General features: G+C 39.0%; 1 protein-coding gene across 7 annotated transcripts in view; it reads left to right on the top strand.

Annotated features, from left to right (window-relative positions):
- TBL1X (transducin beta like 1 X-linked) overlaps nt 1-21471 on the top strand; it is a 256261-nt gene that overhangs the window by 75262 nt on the left and 159528 nt on the right. For 4 of the 7 annotated variants that reach the window (XM_034757315.1, XM_034757316.1, XM_034757314.1 and 1 more), the window contains one exon: nt 295-368. The exons of the other annotated variants lie outside the window; for them this stretch is intronic. The gene's annotated coding sequence lies outside the window, so the exon portion shown is untranslated. The remainder of the gene's footprint in view (nt 1-294; nt 369-21471) is intronic. 7 annotated transcript variants of the gene reach the window in all.

The following is a 21471-nucleotide window of genomic DNA, read 5'->3' as shown; positions in this document are numbered from 1 at the left end:
CACTAGTTTTCACTCAAAAAAAAAAAAAAAAAGCTTTGATGTTCTGTTGATTCTACAGACAGAATGATTTGCAGAACTGGTCAAAGTGAGAGCAGGCTCCCTCCACAGAAAAGTCCATTTAGACTTTTTCTGGTGGAGTAAATTGATGGGAGAGAATCCTGTTATCAGTCCACATATCTAGCACTTTTAGTTGACGTTTTTGGGTCATGGAGCATTAAGGTAAAGTCATGAACTCTTGAAGAGGACTTGTGTGAACTTGGCGTTTCCTTTTTTTTTTTTTTTTGTCATTGACAGGTACCCAAGGATAGGAAACTGGCCTGAAGGGAAAATCTGGGGGAGACTGGGTATTTGGCTACATTTGCCCCTGAGTAAGTCAATGTTTAAATAATTACAATATTGTCAGCTTTTTTTAGCTTTTCTGTTCCTGAAAAATAAATATTAACTGTACTGGCTTTACTCCCTGGAAACTATGCAGATGACTCAAGGTTTCTTGGAATGAAACAGGGCAAGAATATTTGGGCTTGCTTCCTTAAGAGCTTGTATATTACCTTCAATACTTCATAAAAGGCCTTGTTTTTTGTTTCTACCCTCAAAGCCTGTATCAAGTTAAGTGAAGAAAAAGTTTATAACTAAAACATCTTTTGTTTTTGTTGGCCTTTTATTTTTGCTGGTTTAGTTTTCTGAGAATAACTGTTGAGTGCAATGGAAATATCACTGATTTCAAGTGAAGCACACGCTTTGCTGGATTGGGGCCTGGTTGCATGGCACTTTGTAGGCTCAAGGACTTATAGAGGAAGGTTTGAACACTGAAGCAGTCAAGCACCAGGGAGCAGAGATAGGTAGAAAATAGCCCATGAGAGAGGACTCTGGATTCACATCCTCACCCCTGAGCAACGACCTAACCTTGCACGTAGACAGCGCTATGTTAATGGGAGAGCTTCTCGTTTTGACATAGCTACCGCCTCTTGGGGCGGTGGATTAATTACACCAACAGAAGAAGCTCTCCCATCTGTGTAACAGTGTCTTCACTAAAGCGCTACAGCGATGCAGCTGCACCAGTGTATGTGAAGATAAGCCCTAAGTTGCAGTCCATTGTTGCTCTTTGCCATGTTAATTGAGGGAAAAGCTGCTGCAGAGTCAATTAAAAGAGTCATCATTAAGGAATGCAAGGATAGTGCCTTCCATAACAGGCCCGAAGGTGCTGGCAGTCCTAGGAAGTGAGAATCCAAGAACCAAATTTATGTTTCCCCTATGGCAGCACAAAAAATTGCCACTAAAACCTGGGGCCAGCCCCAAGACTTTTCATTTTACTAGGGAAGTGGTTCACAATAGATACTCCTTAAAATACAAACGGATCCCTTGTAAACTGGGGTATTTTGAATGAGCAGATAAGCAAACTGTAGCATTGACCACTTTTTTCCCCTTTCTTGCCCAGTATGTATTCTTAATATGGAGGCAAAGTTCATTGAGTTTTCTGAAATGAATACTAAAATTGTAGCACTTCTCCATGCTGGGAATTTATTATTGCCATAAAAGTTATTTTTAGTTTGGGAAGGTTTATCGTTGTTTATGTAAGGCAAAGATTCTTTATTTCTACCTATGTTACATTTTGAGAGAAACTGCCTCTTACAAAGTCCATTGCTTTTGGTTCATGCCTGACCTAGACTGATATTAGTGTGTTTGATGCTAAAACATTGCCATGGCTTAATCAGATTCTTGTTCTCAATGAATGAAAATAATAAGAAGTTGATAAAAGTATGATAGCTGTGTAGGCAAGTGTATTTTAGTTGCAGTGGTATTAACTGATTATTTCTTTATAGTGCAAGTATAATTTTTTTTGCCTTTTTAATCACTTGTGGTATAAAGAGAGAATTAAACATGACACCTCTTATAACAAATCACTAAGTTTCATAAGCTACAACACCATGTAAGATTTTAAACTCATTACACACCCACATGTACATAGCATAAGAATCTATTCTTATCTTCGCTGTGAAATACAGTAAGACCCCCCCCACTTAGGGTCAGTTTTTGTTTTGTAACTCAAGGAAACTCACATGGTTTGTCACTTGCAGCTTTAAAACTGGCTGGTTGTTTTCATGTGCATTTGTTGTTCATGTTTAAAGGCTGGTTCCTGCAAATGTGTATGCCCAGGCACATCCCTGAACCAATGAATATCCAGGATCTACCCTAAAGACCCCAGTGTGCAGGTGTAAGGTTTTTTAAAGGCGAGAAATATGTTGTTAAACAATAGTTGCATATTTTAAAATCAAAATTAGTTTAACATTTCCGTATTCAATCTGATATAGATCATTCAGAGATGTTTTCTTGGTTCTTTTAACTTTTATACTAATACACATCAAAAGTTTTCATTTATAAACCCTATGTTATCTGTCCATCTCTTTGTACTTGGTCTGTTACTGTTGATAGTGACGACTGACAAGGTATTTCCTGGCCTTTTGTATCTTGGACTCTGTATAAATTCAGACATTCATTTTAAGATTATTTTCTTCCTCTGCATTGTTGGTCATTTTTAAGGGCAACAACAAAGGTGGTCTCTCTGGAGTTATAGTTTAAAAGTTTCAATCGTGTACATGACAAAGGAGTTGTTGGAGCTTTTCTGTGCTTTTCAAAGAACATGTAGTAGTATTTGTGCTGCATTGGAACAGAGATAAGTAGGTGTTCTGATTCTTTTTACTGGAACAGTAGTCCAGGAAGGCTATATGTGTCCTTGGTTTGTATGAAGAAGGCAAAAAGTACACCACAGAATTAGAAGATGAAGGCACTCTAGATAAGTTACATAGTTTATCTCCTTATTGGTACAGGATTCTTCCCTACAGTGATTTATCAAGTGCTTTATCCGGCCTACTCCTATATTTGCTACTCACTTGTGATCATTGTGAACCCATGCATTTCCTTTTTAAAATTGAAAGTGAGTGCACTGGGGCCAGATTTTCCCTTTTTAGCAAATAGATGAAGGGTGAATTTTTTTTGTACATATGCTGTACCCAGCTGCTCCTGGTGGGAACGTTGTTCTGAATGAAAGCTGTAGTGTTCTGAGCTCTTTTGAAAATCTGGCCCTTGGTTTGCAACAACATACAAATACATTTGTGCAACTTTGTGTGTGTGGTATTAAATTATACTGTAGTCCCTGAGAAATAATTTAACAGAATTTAATGTCTGATTTTTTTTTTTAGCTAATAGGCAAAGATGAAACCAAGCAAAGCCTGTTGATGCTGAAGCACGTAGCATTTTAGCTGTGTTTAACAGCTAAATTCAGAGGGATTATTACTATTGTGAACTACAGTTTATGGTTTATGACAGTAATTTTTTAAGATACTGTGTTACTACTGTTCAATGACTATGATGGATAATCTTTCATTATCTGGGGACATAGGGCTCTTTCTTTCTCATGGAGATGAATTAAGTATTTACAATTATATTTATATCAATTTATCTACAGAAATTCTTAATGAAACTGACATTTTATAAGTTATTTCTCGAAGGTTTTCTTCTCTTTTATATTATGAAGAAACTTGTTTCGTAGGGTGTTTTATGTGGATGGGGGTCAGGATAAGGGTTGACTCATTTGAAGTTTAATTAACCCAAAACGTCATGAAAATGAAACAAATTAGTTTATTTAAACAGTTGTATCTATTGAAATTATTGCTTTTCAGGGAAGTAGTAGAACTGCATAGTTGCTAGGAAGGCTACTTTTGATTTTCAGCATACAAACCCTTATTTTGATCAAACCTAAAACGTTAATGAAATTAAATCTCCATTTTATTTCACAGCCTGAAGCAAAGTGTTACAGCCTTTCCTTGGGGTTTGGAAAGCTATATATCACTAAATTTGAAAGGCACAAAAGTCCCTTGTTTGGCCTCAGCATTAAAATATATAGATATTGCTGCTGCACATTATGAGGTTGTAAATGAGAACTGATCACTCATAGGGGACTTGCAGGTGGATGTTAGCTTTTAAAGAACAATACATTATATTACAAGTTCCTGTAGGGGGTGAATGTGTTTTTTGGTTTTTTTTTTTAATGATTCCTGGAGAGCAGAAAGCTACATTATGATGATATATTTCAATATTTGTCTAGATTGTTTTTTTGAGAGCCTAACTCCTTTTAAACATACTATTGCCATATGAATTCCCACATATTGTTATTGTCCCACCTATCACACAGGAAAAAATGACTGTATTTAGAGCAGGTGCAGTTTTCGCACTAACCATGAATAGAAATACGAATGCAGTTAATGTGCAGTACCCATGAACAGCAATACCTTTATACTGTTGTCTCTCCAAATGATGGGGGGTATTGGAGGAAATGAAGGGGGAGATGGTTATGTGGAGGATGCTCTGTGATATACATGAACATTTCTGACTCTTCTTTAGGCGGATGAAAAAAGACTCATTACAGATCTGACTTGTTTTGTTTTGTTAATCTCTGATATTTAGAAAGCATCTTTACTGATGCTTTTTGCAAATCATCTCATGCAATAACTGGCAAAACAGAAGCAATTAGTGGTGTAGTCTCAAAGGGAATCTCAAACTTCACTTTAAGTGCAATCCTTTAAAATGGTAACCAATGCTGCCAAAAACCCCTGTAGTTGGTCACTAATGTATTTTGTTGTAGTAGTCAGTAGCTACTAGATTTCAGACACATAATTAGCAATGTACACACATTTGGTCAGTAAAATTGAAAATCTTAATATAACCATGGCTAGAGCGGGCAGAAAAGGAACACAGAACTGGAAAACTGAAATGGTGTTTTGTTGATAGTACCTAAGTAGAACTGTACGCTTCAATAAAACAAGTGTCCTACTGTGCTGGAATACAAATGGCCTGTCTGTGGCAGGATACAAGGAAGACGTTTGGCAGAGAGGGATTTGAGAGCTTCTGGCATTATGTAATTGAATTGGCCATTTCTTTAAAGATACAGCAAATTGTTTGTTGCAGCGTTCATCATCATAAGGAAGGTCAGACAGCTTGCCAAACATATGATATTCATAATAAAAAATAAAACAGTGACTCACACTTAAACACAAATCATTTATTATATTTGTAAAAGCTGTAGAAATGAATAAGATTTTTTTTTGAGGAGTTGATGCATCAGAAATCTAAGGAGGATTGTAAATTGAGAGGTGGAGAGAGTATTGAAAACAGACCCCAAGGAATTTAGCTAGTGTTCAACATAGGGATCCCCTAATGTGCAGATATTGTAGGTATTTTTCCAGTGATGCTGCTTACTGTCGCTTTTAAAATGCTTTACAGAAGGTAATCACCATTTTTTTCTATTTAAAAACAAAACAAAACACCTACAAGATGGGAAAGGGACTTAACAAAAACCAGTTCATTTTTTAATAAAGCATTGCTGTTTCTTGTTAAAATTGGCTATAGTGTGACAGAGCCAAATGCTGCAACAAGCTGCAGCATATTTGAAATCTATGAAATGTTCAATATCAGTACACTGGGAAAACCCTCTCAAGTCACATCCAGAACAGTGAACATAAATTGTGTTGTGACAGGAGTTTTGGGCCACACAGTGATGCCTCAGAAATGAGGAGCGGTTAGCTTTTAGATCCTAATGCGTTCAGGAGACTAGCATTTTGATTTTTTGCACCATTGATAGGGTTGGAAATTGGAACCAAAATAATTAGATTGGATATACAGATCCCAGCAAGCCAGGCTATGAAGTCATGGGAGGGAGCAGTGCTTTGAATTCTAAAGCAAATCTTGCTCTTTTTATTATTAATTTTGATGTGAAGGTGAAGGAGGGGAGGTAAACTAGAACATAGATGTCTATTGTTAATATTCAAGCCATATAAATTAAATAATTATAGGAACATTTCTTCATGTTAAAAGGTGTATGAGAGCTGCTATATTAAAATAATAAAATAGATACTTTTAATTGTTATATTCAACAGAATATATAGAAGTGCATATTTGGGGGTGGGGATGGTAAATATTTGCTTAAAATATGCACATCTTATAGAAATAAGGGATGGAAAATACCTACTAGATTACATACTCCACTCCTCTCTGCCAGTGCAGGATTGTTCCTTACACTACACTTTCTAATATTTTGTCCAGGAATGGCGCTCCTCTATTCCCATTAGGATATTATTCCACAGGGCAGTAGACCTATCTGTCTAGAAAGCCTTTCCAGATATTCAGTCCATATCTGCCATTTCTTAATTTTACTCTATTACTCCTACTTGCATTTTCATGTATGAAAAATTATTCGTCTTCGTGCGTGGTGGGTGTACCCTCAGATGCATGTAAACTGTTATCATGTTCTGTTCCCTCCCTTAGTTGTCACTTAGCCAAACTATACACATTAGCTCTCGTAAACTTTCCTCATAAGATAGTTCCTCTAGCTCCCATACCAGGTCCTATTTTCCTCTAGCTCCCATTTTGTTGCCAGTCACAGAACTTCCTCCAACTTGCCAATGTTTTTCTGATAATAGGTCCAAAATTCTAGGTCTGATCATACTATAGACATATATAAATATAAAGGTGACTATTACTTTCTCGCCCCATGATGTGATCTCTTAGTGTATGCTGCCCAAAAAATGAATTTGCTTTTTTTCTGTTGCCAGATTCTACTGCAAGCTCAACTATAGTTTGCTGTCCAGAATCTCTTCTATTTCTCTGCCAAATTTCTCCCTTCCATTCAGTATGTCGTGAATTTTATTTGTTCCAAATGTGGTTTTTAAAATCAAATCTCATTTTTTATTTTTTGTACATTTTTATCTGTCTACATCCCTGTGCATTATTTTTCTGTCCTCACTTGTATTTGTGACTTCTTCCAGTTTAGTATAATCTACAGATTTTATTACATGCTCTTACTAACCAGCAAGTGACCTGTGCCCCATGCTGCAGAGGAAGGCAATTCTTCCGCCTCCATGTCTAACGTGGGGGGAAATTCTTTCCCCACCCCAAATATGGTGATCAATTAGACTCTGAGCATGTGGGTGAGAACCACCAGCCAGACACCTGGGAAAGAATTTTCTGTAGTAACTCAGAGCCCTCCCCTTCCAGTGTGCCATCTCTGGCCATTGGAGATATTTGCTAATAGGCCACATGCCATTGTATACAACCTCATCTTACCATCATCTCCATAAACTTACCAAGCTCAGTCTTGAAACCAGTTAGGGTTTTTGGACCCACTGCTCCCTTTGGAAGGCTGCTCCAGAACATCACTCCTCTGTGGTAGCCAGTTTAGGCACCTACCCATAACCTCAGCTTCAGACAGCATTCATATTTTCAAACAAGATATCATGTATAATACGTTCCATTTTAATAATGCTTAAAGATATGGTTGTGAAATTATCTTTAAGGTATTTTTAGGGTATCTAGGATTTCTCAAAACCGTATTCTGGTCCCCAAACACTGATGACCAGATTTTCAAAGAAGACTTCAGCAGCCCACAGCTGCATTCGTTGACAATAGAAGCAGCTGGGTGTTAAGCTTTTTTGAAAGTCTGGTCCTAAGATTATTACTAGATATAAGCAAAATATTTTTAGAGTAATTAAATATGCTAAATGCTTATATTTCTGTTGTTTGTTATTTTTATTGTGGTAGCGCCTGGGGGCCCTAGTCATGCAGCATGATCCCGTAGTGCTGGGAGCTGTACAAACGCAGGACTAAAAGATGATCCCTGCCCCAAAGACCTTCCGATCTAAGTGTAAGACAAGAGACAACGGATGGGTTACAGACAAATAGATAATACTAGGAAATAATGAGACAGTATTGGCCAGCATTATAGGCAATGATGTCAGCACACCAGCAGTCTAACAGTTGTCAAATTTTTGTAAGCATCATGGAAAAGGAGAGTTTAAAGAAGGATTTTAAAGGAGGATAATGAGCCGGTCTTGTAAATATTTATGGACAGCTTCTCCCAAGCATAAGGGACAGCATGAGAGAAAGCATGAAGGTGCTTGTTTAAAAACTCAAGTTGGTGATTGGAGACTGGCATCACTGGCCGATCAAAGGTGAGTCAACATCTTGATAATGTTATGCGATAAGTTAGGGGCTAGGCCATAAAGGGCGTTGGCTTTGAAGGCAAGTAGATTATGTTTTATTCGACACAGGAGGAGGAGCCAGCAGATGGGTGTAAGGAGAGGGGTAACATGGTCAAAGAGAGGGGCTAGGAGAGTGGTATTCTGAATGTATATTAGCGAGGGAAGATTGTGTTTGTCAAGGCCGGAGAGAAGGATGTTTCAGTAATCGAAATTTGAGATTGAGAGCTTAGTCGAGAGTTTTAGCTGCGTGGATGGATAAGAAAGGCCATATCTTAGACCAGGGGTCTCAAACTCAAATGACCATGAGGGCCACATGAGGACTAGTACATTGGCTTGAGGTCGCATTACTGACACCTCCCCCCCACTGCCCTCGGCCCAACCCCACTCCACCCCTTCCATGAGGCCCCACCCCCATTCCAATCCCTTCCCTGAAATCCCCACCCCAACTCTGCCCCCTTCCTGTTCCCAGGGGGTGTAGGAGAGGTTCGGGGGGCGGACTCCAGCCCGACGCGCACCAGGGACAGGGCAGGCTTCCTGCCTGCCTGTCCCCACGCTGCTCCAGGAAGTGGCCGGAACTTGGGGAAGGAGGGGCACAGGGGTCTTTGTGTTGCTGTTGCTTCGGGCACCACCCTCAGCAGCTCCCATTGGCCGGGAATGGGGAACCACGGCCAATGGGAGCTGCTGAGGGCACTGCCTGAAACAAGAGCAACACACAGACCCCTGTGCCCCTCTTCCCCACGTTCTGGCCACTTCCCGGAGCGGCGCGGGGGCACGTCGGGCTGGAGCCGCTCTAGGTAAACAGTGGGGGGTGAGGGGGACCACAAGGAGCTTGCGAGCCGCAGAAAACAACCCCGCGGGCCGCACGCGTTCCCCGGGCCGTGTGTTTGAGACCCCTGTCTTAGACGTTTATGGAAAAAGAATTGGCAAGGTTTAGACATAACCTGGATGTGAGGACCTAGAGAAAGGTCGGAGTTGAAGATGACAGCCATTTTGCAGGCCTCAATGACAGAATGGTGGTGTTGTCCACAATGATTGAGAGACAGCTCATGGGGGTGGAGATTAAGTGCTCTGTTTTTGCCATGTTTATCTTGAGTCAACATCTAGAGAGCCATGAGGAGATGTCAGAGACTGGCTGAAATTTTAGTTTGTGCAGAGGGAGATGGGTCTGGAGTAGAAAAGTAGATCTGTGAGTTATTAGCATAGAAATGGTAGTTAAATTTGTTTCTGCAGATGAGATTACCCAGAGATCAGATATAGAGGGAGGAGAGAAAGGGACCAATGGCAGAGCCCTGTGAAACCCCCACAGAAAGTTGGAAGGCAAATGAGGAGGGTTGTCCAGAAGACACACTAAAGGGGTGACCTCCAACTCAAATTACTTCACATCAGTTATGTTGAATTATAAAGATAATAGCAAAGAACAGCAGAATGGTATTCCTCTGTCCTGATATTTTCAGCCCCATTATAGTTAAAAGTGGGCTGTCAAGCGATTAAAAAAATTAATCACGATTAATCGCGTGACTAATTGCACTGTTAAACAATAATGGAATACCATTTATTTAAATATTTTTGGATTTGTCTACATTTTCAAATATATTGATTTAAATTACAACACAGAATACAAAGTGTCCATTGCTCCCTTTGTTTATTTTTGATTACAAATATTTGCACTTCAAAAAACCAAAAGAAATTGTATTTTTCAGTTCACCTAATACAAGTATTGTAGTGGAATCTCTTTATGATGAAATTTGAACTTACAAATGTAGAATTATGTCCAAAAAAATCTTCATTCAAAAATAAAACAATGTAAAAATGTTAGAGTCTGCAAGTCCACTCAGCCCTACTTCTCGTTCAGCCAATCGCTCAGACAAACAGGTTTGTTTACATTTGCAGGAGATAATGCTGCCCACTTCTTGTTTATAGTGTCACCTGAAAGTGAGAACAGGCGCTCTCATGACACTGTTGTAGTCGGTGTGGCAAGATATTTACATGCCAGATGCACTAAAGATTCAGATGTCCCTTCATGCTTCAACCACTGTTCCATACGTCCATGCTGATGACGGGTTCTGCTCGATAACAATCCAAAGCAGTGTGGACTTATATGTTCATTTTCATTATCTGAGTCAGATGCCACCAGCAGAAGGTTGATTTTCTTTTTTGGTGGTTCGGGTTCTTTAGTTTCCACATCAGAGTGTTGCTCTTTTAAGATTTCTGAAAGCATACTCCACACCTCCTCCCTCTCAGATTTTGGAAGGAACTTCAGATTCTTAAACCTTGGGTCGAGTGCTGTAGCTATCTTTAGAAATTTCACATTAGTACCTTCTTTGCGTGTTGTGAAATCTGCAGTGAAGGTGTTCTTAAAATGAACAACATGTGCTGGGTCATCATCCGAGACTGCTATAGCATTAAATATATGGCAGAATGCGAGTAAAACAGAGCAGTAGACATACAATTCTCCCCCAAGGAGTTCAGTCACAAATTTAATTAATGCATTATTTTTTTAACAAGCATCATTAGCATGGAAGCATGTTCCTTGGAATGGTGGCCGAAGCATGAATGTTGGGCATTCTTGAATGGGCATACGGATGTTTAGCGTATCTGACACACAAATACTTTGCAATGCCAGCTACAATAGTGCCATGCAAATGACTGTTCTCACTTTCTGGTGACATTATAAATAAGAAGAGGGCAGCATTATCTCCTGTATATGTAAACAAACTTGTTTGTCTTAGCAATTGGCTGAACAAGAAGTAGGACTGAGTGGACTTGCAGGCTCTGAAGTTTTAAATTGTTTTGTTTTTAAGTGCAGTTATGTAACCAAAAAAAAATCTGCACTTGTAAATTGCACTTTCATGACAAAGAGATTGCACTACAGTACTTATATGAGGTGAATTGAAAAATACTGTTTCTTTTGTTTATCATTTTTACGGTGCAAATATTTGTAATAAAAATAATATATACTTTGATTTCAGTTACAACACAGAATACAATATATATGAAAATGTAGAAAAACAGCCAAAATATTTAATAAATTTCCATTGGTATTCTATTTTTTAATAGTGTGATTAAAACTGCGATTAATTTTTTTAATCGTGATGAATTTTTTTGAGTTAATCGTGTGAGTTAACTGCGATTAATCTACAGCTCTAGTTAAAAGCCATGAAAGCATCCTTTTTTCCAGCCTTCGTTACTAATCTTTTTTTGTCTTTATGTCATTTGTGCATAATAAAGGTGCAATCAAGGTCATGGTGGATAACCACCAGAACATAAGCTGCCAGTGCAAAGCTGTGGCTAAAAGAGCTAATACAATCTTTGGTTTTATAAACAGGGACTATCGAGTAAGGAGTAGGGAGGTAGTATTGACTGTGTATATAGCACTGGTTATTCTACTGCCAGAATACTGTATCCAGGTCTGGTATCCATACTTTAACAAGGATGTTTTTTAAAAAAATAATTGGAAAGTGTTCAGAATATAGTTTAAGAAGGACTGAGAAACTATTCTGGAAAACCTGTCTTTGAGCTTCATTGGTCATTTACTCAATCTAGTTACCTTATCTAAGAGAAATTTGTGATCAACTCATCTCTCAATCTGTGGGTACCTATGTTAGTATTTCTGACAGTAGAGGGTTATTTAATCTTGAAGGCAAAGATCTAACAAGACCTCATGGTTGGAAATTGAAGCTAGACAAATTCAGACTGGAAATGAAGGGCAAATTTTTCCATTGAGGTTAATTAACTATTGGAACAATTTATCAAAGGATGCGATGGTTTAGATCTAGTTTTGATGTTTTTCTAAAAGTTATACTTTGTTCAACCAGAAGCTATGGGCTAAATGCAGGAATCACTGGGTGGAATTCTATGGCCTGTGTTTAGAGTGACCAGATGTCCCGATTTTATAGGGACAGTCTCGATTTCTGGGTCTTTTTCTTATATAGGTTCCTATTACCCCCCACCTCCTGTCCCGATTTTTCAGACTTGCTGTCTGGTCACCCTACCTGTGTTATGCAGGAGGTCAGATTACAATGGTCCCTTCTGGCCTTAAAATATGCAAAGGGCTCTGATTCGGGGTAGATGTATGTGTGTAAGTATATATTCTTTAGCTGGGGCAATGGCTTATTTTGGTAACAGGATATGTGAGAACGACAGTGTTGTAAGTACTATATGTAAGCTGAGAATCAAGTTTGGTAACATGGCAGGGACATTGCAGAGCTACCTCTTGGAACGCAGGATTTATCAAGTGCTTCTCTTGAAGCATCCCATGGCAGATATGCCATTTTTATATGTCTTGTTAGGTGAGAGTCCCCCTATTAGTATATGCCCATGTGAATAACTACTTGAATGCTTGGTGCTATTACTTTATAGAGAGAATTTGGAAATACAGACCAAACAAATTACATTTTATTGTTTCCAGAATTACAGAATTGTTCTCTCAGTCTTTATTTACTGTGGAAGTTGTCTGGTAATGTTGCAGGCACTTCTAATACGAAGTTTAATTAATGCTACTGCTTTAAAAAAAAAATCCTTTGGCGCTTGAAGGGAGGAGAGAGTGAAAAAAATGGAGGGTTTTTAGATGGAGAATCTGTTGAATATGAACCTATGCAAGTTTACAAAAGAGATCAGATGAAATACCTCTCAGATGTTCTACAGTGTCTGAGAGGACACACAGCACTTGATTTCTCATGTTTTGACAGCTGCCATTCAGAAATGTGGACGTTGCTTAGCTTTGGAGAATGTCGTTGTGTTTTTTAGATGTTATTAACCAGACAATGTTGACATAAGTAGTATTTTCTATACCTGTTTTACAATTAAATGTACAGTGGATTCCACTAAAAAGTAAACATTTGCCATGGCATGGTATAAATACCTCACTGCAGTATGCATTCTAAATATAGGAATTCATCACATCAATACCACATCAATCTCTATTTAGCTTAATCTTTTTAAAAAATATATGCCATAGATAAACAGGAAGTGCCACATGGCTGACTTGATTTGTGTTGCAACTGAGAGCAAATTTGGCTAATCATATAGACATTGTCAGAAAGGCTTGTCCACCCACATCATCTTATTATCCCTGGGTATAGTCAGAATCCCAGGCCATGTGTATAGTATTTTTGTTGAGTAATCTTCAAAACTGATGATGATTAGTGACCACTCCATGCCTATTAGTTCTTTATGATCAGGTTGGTGTGCAATAGACTAGACTTTGACTTTTGCCATATGATCAGTTCCTATTTTGTCCATAAATACTGTATATAAACTTTTTTGTTGGCGTAAAAACCTAGGCTATTCTCTTCTATGGTCAAAAGAAAAAAAGAAAATAATCTATTGGTCTCTCATATCTGGGCTCAGAAACATGTCGGATAAACCCATCTCATGGGACAATGTGTGGTGGTGTAGATTGATTGATTGTTTCTTTGCAGCTTAGCATCATGGCCCATTGTGTTTGCCCTGATGTGCACAAACTCAACAGGAAAGAGAAGATGTGCACATTCTGTTTTTGTTTGTTTATTTGTTTGAAAGCTGGATGAGAGTCTCCCATTTAGAACTAAATTTGACTAACGGATATTAAGAACATGTTGGCTTTGTATGATTTAATTAAAAGACTCTTAATTCCTCGGATAGGGGAAACATTTCTGGAACCTAATCCAATGTCGTAGCAACCTGTTGCTTCTCTGTACTTTCTTCAGTGAAAATTTCAGGATAGCATAGTGCTTTAAAGATTTAATTCTGGAATTAGGCAGCACCACCTCTTATACAAAGATTCGGGGGATGAATTTAAAATGATTTATGTATTGGTTAGTGCTAAAATAGCTTCTCTCCACAATGGGAAGAATTCTCTTTTTTCCCCTTCCTGTGCCCCTCCCCAAGAATACAAAACAATATAAAAATATAGGTGTGGAAAGGCATAAAAATGTGTTTAAAGTATTTTTCTTCTGTCTTGGAACAATGGTTGCTGACAGCAGAAGGCTTGCTTGCTTGTTAAAATTAGATTTGAATCATCAGTATAATAGCTGTAGGAAATTGTGCTATGGATGGATGCCAAGACGTCTACTGACGTCTGCTCCATCGTTTGAGTAAGTGTGGGGTGATCGCTGTCTGACCATAGCTGGCTTCCTTAATTGAGGGAGCTTCTGCTCTCTATGACGGATTGTGGGTGTTGGTTTAAGAGTCCTTAAGTAAAAATGTTTTGTACATGAACAAAGGGAATTTAGTGGAGCTCCAAGGAGAAAAACACAGCACAAGTTTTCAAATATACAAGTAGGTACTTTACCACCAGTTCCTATTTCATATTAACTCGGCCTAAATCCAAGAACTCTTTCCCCCTCCTGGTATAGGGTACAACAGGGGTTCTTGCTTGCTTGCTTTCTTAGCCAGTCAAAGGGCAATGCCCTTTCCAAAGCTGCTTTGAAGTCAGCATCATTTTGGCTTACTCTTCTTCAGTTTCCGAGCTGTTTTATGATGGCCCAGCATCTACTTGTTTCCTAACTGTAGTTATTATCCCTGCCTTTGCAGTAATCCAATCTGGAGATGACAATTACTTCTCCATGGGGCTTCACCTTAAGATCACTCAGAGAAACTCCAGCTGGTGCAGAATGCAGCTTCTCATTTAAGTGATGTTTCTTACAGGGAGCATGAGACAGCTGTGCTCTGTAGTGGCTTCCATTTTATTTCTGGTGCAATCTGATGTGTTGTTTTTAACCTACTCCCCTAAGCGGTTTGGTTCCTGATTACTTCAGAGACTACTTTGTGTGACACCGTGGTAACTGATATCAGCTGAGGTGCTCAGGCTACCAGTCCCCTAGTTTACATTGGTGCGGGACTGAGACAGGGCTTTGTCAATGAGATGCCCCTTTCTTTGGAAATAATTTACCTTGTTGGTGTATCAGAGCCAGAATTTGCTGACCTTCAGGTTACACTGCAAAGTTTTGCTGTTCTCTATTCCTGGGTTGGAGGGCAAAGTGGAAGAGAAGGAGTGGTGGAGAGCTTTAATTGAAGGACTTTTTTTTTTTAAAGGAAGGATTTTAATTTAAATATTGGTCTAACTGTATAGTGTATTCTTAATGCAGGTTGTGTGTGCAACAAGAGGAGACATTTTAAATAAGTCTAAACAAATAAACAGCTAATCGTCATTTCACATTGATAACCTGTGCTTGTGTCTACTCCAATTAACTGTGTATTACCAGTTCCCATCTCCTTTGGGATTAGTAAAGTCTGCATAAAATTTCTGGATTTTTTTTAAATTTTGTTTTTTAGTGTTTTATATTACTGAGGTGAAAGAAGTTCCACACATGGATTGGATATATGAACAATTATCATTTGTTAATTGTTGGCAGGTAGGGGACACAGGATCACCCCAAGTGGCTCAGCAAAGACTGGTACAGCAAGCCCGGTATTATCCAATTGGGCGTGGCAAATGTACTGCTTGAGTGTGAGGGACCGCCTTAAGTTGGTGGGCCTTAACCTAGTGTAGTTATAACTGTATAGGAAGGAGTAACTTCCAGAAGAGTTTTTGCTGAAATGTATTCACCATAGTATCATTTGGATTGGAAAAGATATACCATGGATCATCTAATCTGTCCCCTTTCTTCATGGTGGGATTGATCTAACCATTCCAAATCATTCCTGGCAGGCTTTAGGTACCCAACGTGATGGTGTTTCTAACACCTCCCTTGGTAGGTTGTTCTGTTGGCTAACTGTTCTTACAACGTGTTTTCTAACCCAAATTTTCTTCTCTGTTCTGAGCCCATTATTTCTTGTTCCATCTTTGCTGACTAATGTATCTTAATTGGCCCCTGTGGCATATTTGTAGACAGTTGTTTCCCCTTAGTCTTTTCTTTAGCCAAAACATGCTCTGCTCTCTTAAATTTCCCTTTTCCTACTTCCCAAAGCTTAGTCATTTGTGTTGCTTTCCTTTTAAATTTCTCCCATTTGTCTGAGCTTGCCTCTTTTTTTTAAAGTGTGTTATCTACATTGGAAGATAGTATTTTTAAGACCTAACTCTGTACATCATAATTTGACTCATAGTATATTGCTAGATAGCATATACTCTTAATAATGCTATTCAGCCAATAATCTTCAAACATATTTCATGTCCTGTGGGTGTCTGCCATCTGTTACTTTATGCCATTAGATTTCCACCAGATTTCCTATATTCCCCTCAACATACTGTGCTGAAAAATAACTTCCTTATCTTTCCCTTTATTGATCTCACAGTTTAGTCTTAATTACACACCTAATCAGACTATGGTCACTATTTCTATTTCTCAATATATCGTGTTTTCCATTTTAACCAAAACAAATGTAAGAATTGCTCTGGGCTTACATATCTGATTCTCCGCTGCCTTGCACAGTCATTTATACCTGTGCAAAACCAGCATAAAGTGGTGTTAAAACACTCTGTAATCAGCATTTTATACTCACTCTTGTGCTCATTTTGCATGGCACTTGTAAATGACTATACAAAATACAAAGCAATAGAGACTCAGGTGCCCTATTTAAATATTAGGCATAGAATACATTTTATGATCGTGTAGGGGCTGATTCTGTATTATTTATACAGGCAGTGAAGGATACCAGGCCAGATGAAATGATCATAGTGGTTCCTTGTGGCATTACAATCTATCAGAATCAGGATCTTTGTGAATTACCACTCTAAGGAATATTTTCACAAACATTTCTGATTTCTCTTATATCTAACACTTTGGATAGGTGGTCTATAGACATTTCCCCTTCTTTTTTGCCAGATCTTAAAATGAATACCTGAACCAACATCTAACAGATCATCAGAGCCCAATTTTGTTGTTGTTATCTTAACAGCTCTCTGAATGCCTTTGTTTTTGTTAATGTGGCAACCTAAGAAGAGTTATAAATATATAAATATAAATAAAGAGTTTTCATCTTTTAAAATAATCTTTAATTATTATCCCCTGTAACTGCAGGGGGAAAACTAAGCTGATTAACTCCAGGTTTCCATTGCTAATGAACTTGGCCAACAAGTAATATCTGTTCATATACCATAAGAAATATACTGTATGGTACTATTATTGTGGAACGTTTATTTTTCCTTACAAACACATATGTTTATATATGCCAGTTAGATGCAGTCTTAGTTAACTCAGAATATTTGAGACAGAATTCTGATGATATATTCAGTGGCAGCATTAATACCCCATGAGGTTCATGGGACTTTACCCCTCTCTTAGAGCTATTTTTTCTGAACCTGCAGATTCTGGAAGACAGCGCTGCATATATTAACTCTTCCAAGTGCGAACTGAAGATAAACTTCCTAAACATAAGATAATATAATTTTTTTTAATGCAAGCTCAGACTCCAGAGCACAGTTCTGCAGTGGGGGTGGATTCTGTGGCAGCTGAATCATGGAATGAATACACCCTATTTTCCATAATATTTAGTTTTCATGATGGTGAAGCTTTTTTCTTGTGAAGCCTTATTGCATTTTACCCTAGCTAAACTGTCCTGGTGAAATCTCAGCAAAGGGCATGTACTTTCAAACACCTTAAAAATTTCACCCTTTTATTACCGTATCTGCTCTGCCCTATTTTTGTTTCTGTTTTAACCTTTAACAGTGAATTGCAAATAATAGTCTAGAATTAAATATTTTAGAACACTAAACTGTAGTATCAGTATAGGAAGGGGTGTCGGTATTAATTCTTGAACATTAAATTTTCTTTCCACCATAAGGGGTGGGGAGGTGGGGGAGCGATAAGGTTTGCATTGAAATAACTGCTATTGAGAGAGGGAGCACTTGTCTTCTCTGTCTGTTGCATATCCTCAAATGGCTGATCTGCTGTGACATGGATATCACAAAATTGTTAGTGCAAGCACATTTTTACTTTGGCTCCTTCACCTCACTGTTGTTGATAGTACAATGTATGTAGATTTATCTCAATTCAATTTATTGTGCTGAATAAAAAATGTTTGGTCTCCAGCAATATTTCGGAGGAAAGACACCCTACACCAGACTACCAGTAAGGCTCCCTTCTCAATCCTATTTCCTGATTCCTCACACCTGCTTACAAGACCTCAAGCTCTTGCCAGTATCACAGGTTCTGACTAGAGCTGTGCTGAACTTTCACCACAACATCTGAACCCTCAAAAAAAGATGGCGAGTTTCAATTTTTGTGTGAATCTTTGTTTTGGTGACCTTGGATGAAGCTTGGGCCCTGCTGCTGTACACAGTTCCCAGCGGGTTCAAGTTCCACACTTACCTCTGTGACAGGGTCAAGCCAGATGGCTACAGGAGAGTGAAAGAAGGCAGATATATTAGCCCCAGATTAAGCAGGTCCCTTTTCCCTGGGTAAGGTAACGGGCAGTTCCAGGAACTTGCTGGAACCAATAAGGCAGGCAGGCTAATCAGGGCACCTGGTTTAAAAAGGACCTCACTTCAGTCAGTGAGGGGCACGTAAGGAGTGGGAAGAGAGAGGGCGTACTTCTGGAGGACTGAAAAGTACAAACGCTATCTGGCATCAGGAAGAAGGTCCTGTGGTGAGGATAAAGAAGGTGTTGGGAGGAGGCCATGGTAAAATAGCCCAGGGAGTTGTAGCTGTCACAGAGCTGTTACAGGAAACAGTGTAGATAGCTGTGATCCACACGGCCTGGGCTGCTACCCGGAGTAGAGGGTGGGCCCGGGTTCCCCCTCCCATTGGATGCAAGAGGAGTTGACCTGGACCGTGGGTCCCACCAGAGGGGAAGGTCCCTGGCCTGTCCCCTGACCCACTAGGTGGATCAGCAGAGACTGCGGGGATTGTTCTCACTTTTCCCCATGCTGGCCAGTGATGAGATTAGCCGAGTGAATGGCAGGTTTGAGCCACTAGCAAAAGTGGCCAAACTGAAGGCTGCCGTGAATCTCTGAGGTGAGCAAATCCGCCAATAAGCGCAGGACCCACCAAGGCAGAGGAGGAACTTTGCCACACCTCATAGTGTCTTTCGAAGAGAGGACCTTTGTCTTTCTACCCACCCAAACCACTAACATCTTCAGGAATACCTTGGCTGGTCTGCTCCATTTTTAGCTCCCTGGGGGCGTGGAGAAGCAGACTGCAGTTCTGTTTTATCCATTCTGGTTTGGTTTGTTTGTTTTGAAGGGGCCAGTTAGTAGACCTACTTTCCCCTTCCTCAAAATTCAGGGTGCTGATAAAATTTGGGTAATGTATTTTGCAGAAGAACCTGGGAATTTTCTGCTAGGTAGCCACTACTGCTAGTTCTTGAAACCTTGCTCTGATCCTGAGATATCCTAGAATTCAATAGTGTATTGTGGAAAACCCCACTGAAGTGGGGGCAGGGTGGATAAACATCAATGATTTAAAATAAAAAAAAATCTGTTTTTTTTTTAATTTAAATTGGATTTTGTTTGATAAAATGCTTTTTGAGGAAAAAAACCTATCTAAATATAATTTTAATTAAGATATATTATAGCTCAAAGATATCTCATCATGGAATAGGTATTATAAATTCTAATTCTGTAGTATGAGACAATATATTCATGTAATGTTTAAGAAAAGTTTTGTAAATGAGTTCCAATAGTTCATGGCTTAGGGACCCAATTTAATGGGGTTCCACAGGCTTTTGTATAGATTATTTAAGTTAATCTTTCTATCTACCCAATCGTCTACTCAGTCTAGACAATACCATCAGAGATGCTTAGTTTTCCAGATCTCAAACTGTGAATTTGTGGTAACATGAGGAAAGTCTGGAGATAAATGTGGGAAGCGATATTATATGTTTGCTGTTGAAGAAAAAATCGAGAATACTTAATGTTGTTTTTTTTAGTTAAATAAAATAATTTAAATGTATGTCTGGTGATGTTCTCTTCCTAATACAGCCTGGCAAGAAAATCCTCCAAATATTAATGCTGTTGAATTGGAAATAGTTCACCTCCCAATGACTTCATAAATATCTGCTTCAATTACCTTTGGTAAATGAAATAACCAAACAATCATTCATTTTCTGATATAGCTGTAAAACTAATCTGAAAAGTTTTCAAAATAAATCACTGTTTAAAAATGTATAGTGTGTACCTTCTAAAAATGAAACCTACATCTATCTCTGAGTTGTGAAGAATATGTATTAAGGTTATAACAACCAACAACAATGCACTTTTATGTAGAAAACCATGATTAAATCAAGTCTTCCTGACTAGTGATTTAAATCAAATCCACCGTGAATGGGGGCATCTCAGTCTGAGCAAGGTTTAAAGGAAAAGCAGTAGCATCCAGCAGGGATTTCCAGGTTCCCTCTCTGGAATAGTTAGGGGGTCAAACAGGCTGTTTGCAAGGGCCTAGAAGATGGGTTTGGGGAAAATTGGGTTGCTGGTTGGTCACCAAAGAAGTAGAATGGGGAATTGTGCCCAGGTGGCTGCCCCTTAAACATGGAGCAAGAAGCACTACAGAAAGACACAATTCCTCTCCCAGAATCAACCTGATGCAAAGGTGAGTTGGGCCATATGAGGGGAGGAGGAAGTGGTGGTGCTTTATTATTACATATGGGTATCCCTAGCAGTTCTGCATTCCTATCATTCTTCCCAGCAAGACTGAAAGCTTTTTGTGTTTGCATCTTAACTTCGAGTCTGATTTGTGTGTTCTATAGATTGCAGGTGTGGGAGTAAGGACTGTTTTTTTTTCCCTCTCTTCTCTTTCTCCTGTCTCTTCTGAATATGATTTAGGGAATGCTGCCTTATCTTTGGGGCTGGTCTACACTGGGGGGGAGGGGGGAATCTAGCTAAGATACGCAACTTCAGCTATGTGAATAGCGTATCTGAAGTTGAAGTATCTTAGATCGATTTACCTTGGGTCCTCACAGCGCGGGATCGACGGCCTCGGCTCCCCCGTCGACTCCGCTACCGCCGCTCACTCCGGTGGAGTTCCAGAGTCGATGGGGAGCGCATTCGGGGATCGATATATAAGACGCGATATATCGATCCCCAATAAATCGCTCGCTACCCGCCGATACGGCAGGTAGTTTGGACGTACCCTTAATTATATATTTAGTTTGTGGGTTAAGCTACCCCCGGGCCATGGTGAACTATCCTGATATGGTAGGTGTAACTCTCTATGGCTCTGATCCTGCAAAAGGGATCCTCATGGGTGAAAGGGTCAGAGCAGATGATACTTTTACAGTATCTTGCACGCAAAGATAACACATTTATTTTTATACCTCAAGTAAGTACATCATTTTGCATGAATAACACCTAGTGTAAGCTGCTTAGATCAATAATACCTCATAAACTGTAACAGCCACAACAAAAATCTAAACGGGAAATGGCCATGAGACATGAAGTAAAGGTTGCTAATTTAGCTGCAACAAATAGGCACTGCCAGTAGCCCAATTAAACTCCATAATTTGACAAATAGAACGTGCAATCTTAAAATTAGTTTCTACAAATTTAATATTATTATAATGGACTCTGGTGCAGCACAGAGCAGTA

The sequence above is a fragment of the Trachemys scripta genome, chromosome 1 (genome assembly GCF_013100865.1).
Source record: "Trachemys scripta elegans isolate TJP31775 chromosome 1, CAS_Tse_1.0, whole genome shotgun sequence".
Classification (NCBI taxonomy): Eukaryota; Metazoa; Chordata; order Testudines; family Emydidae; genus Trachemys; species Trachemys scripta.
This window is presented reverse-complemented; position numbering and strand designations above follow the sequence as displayed.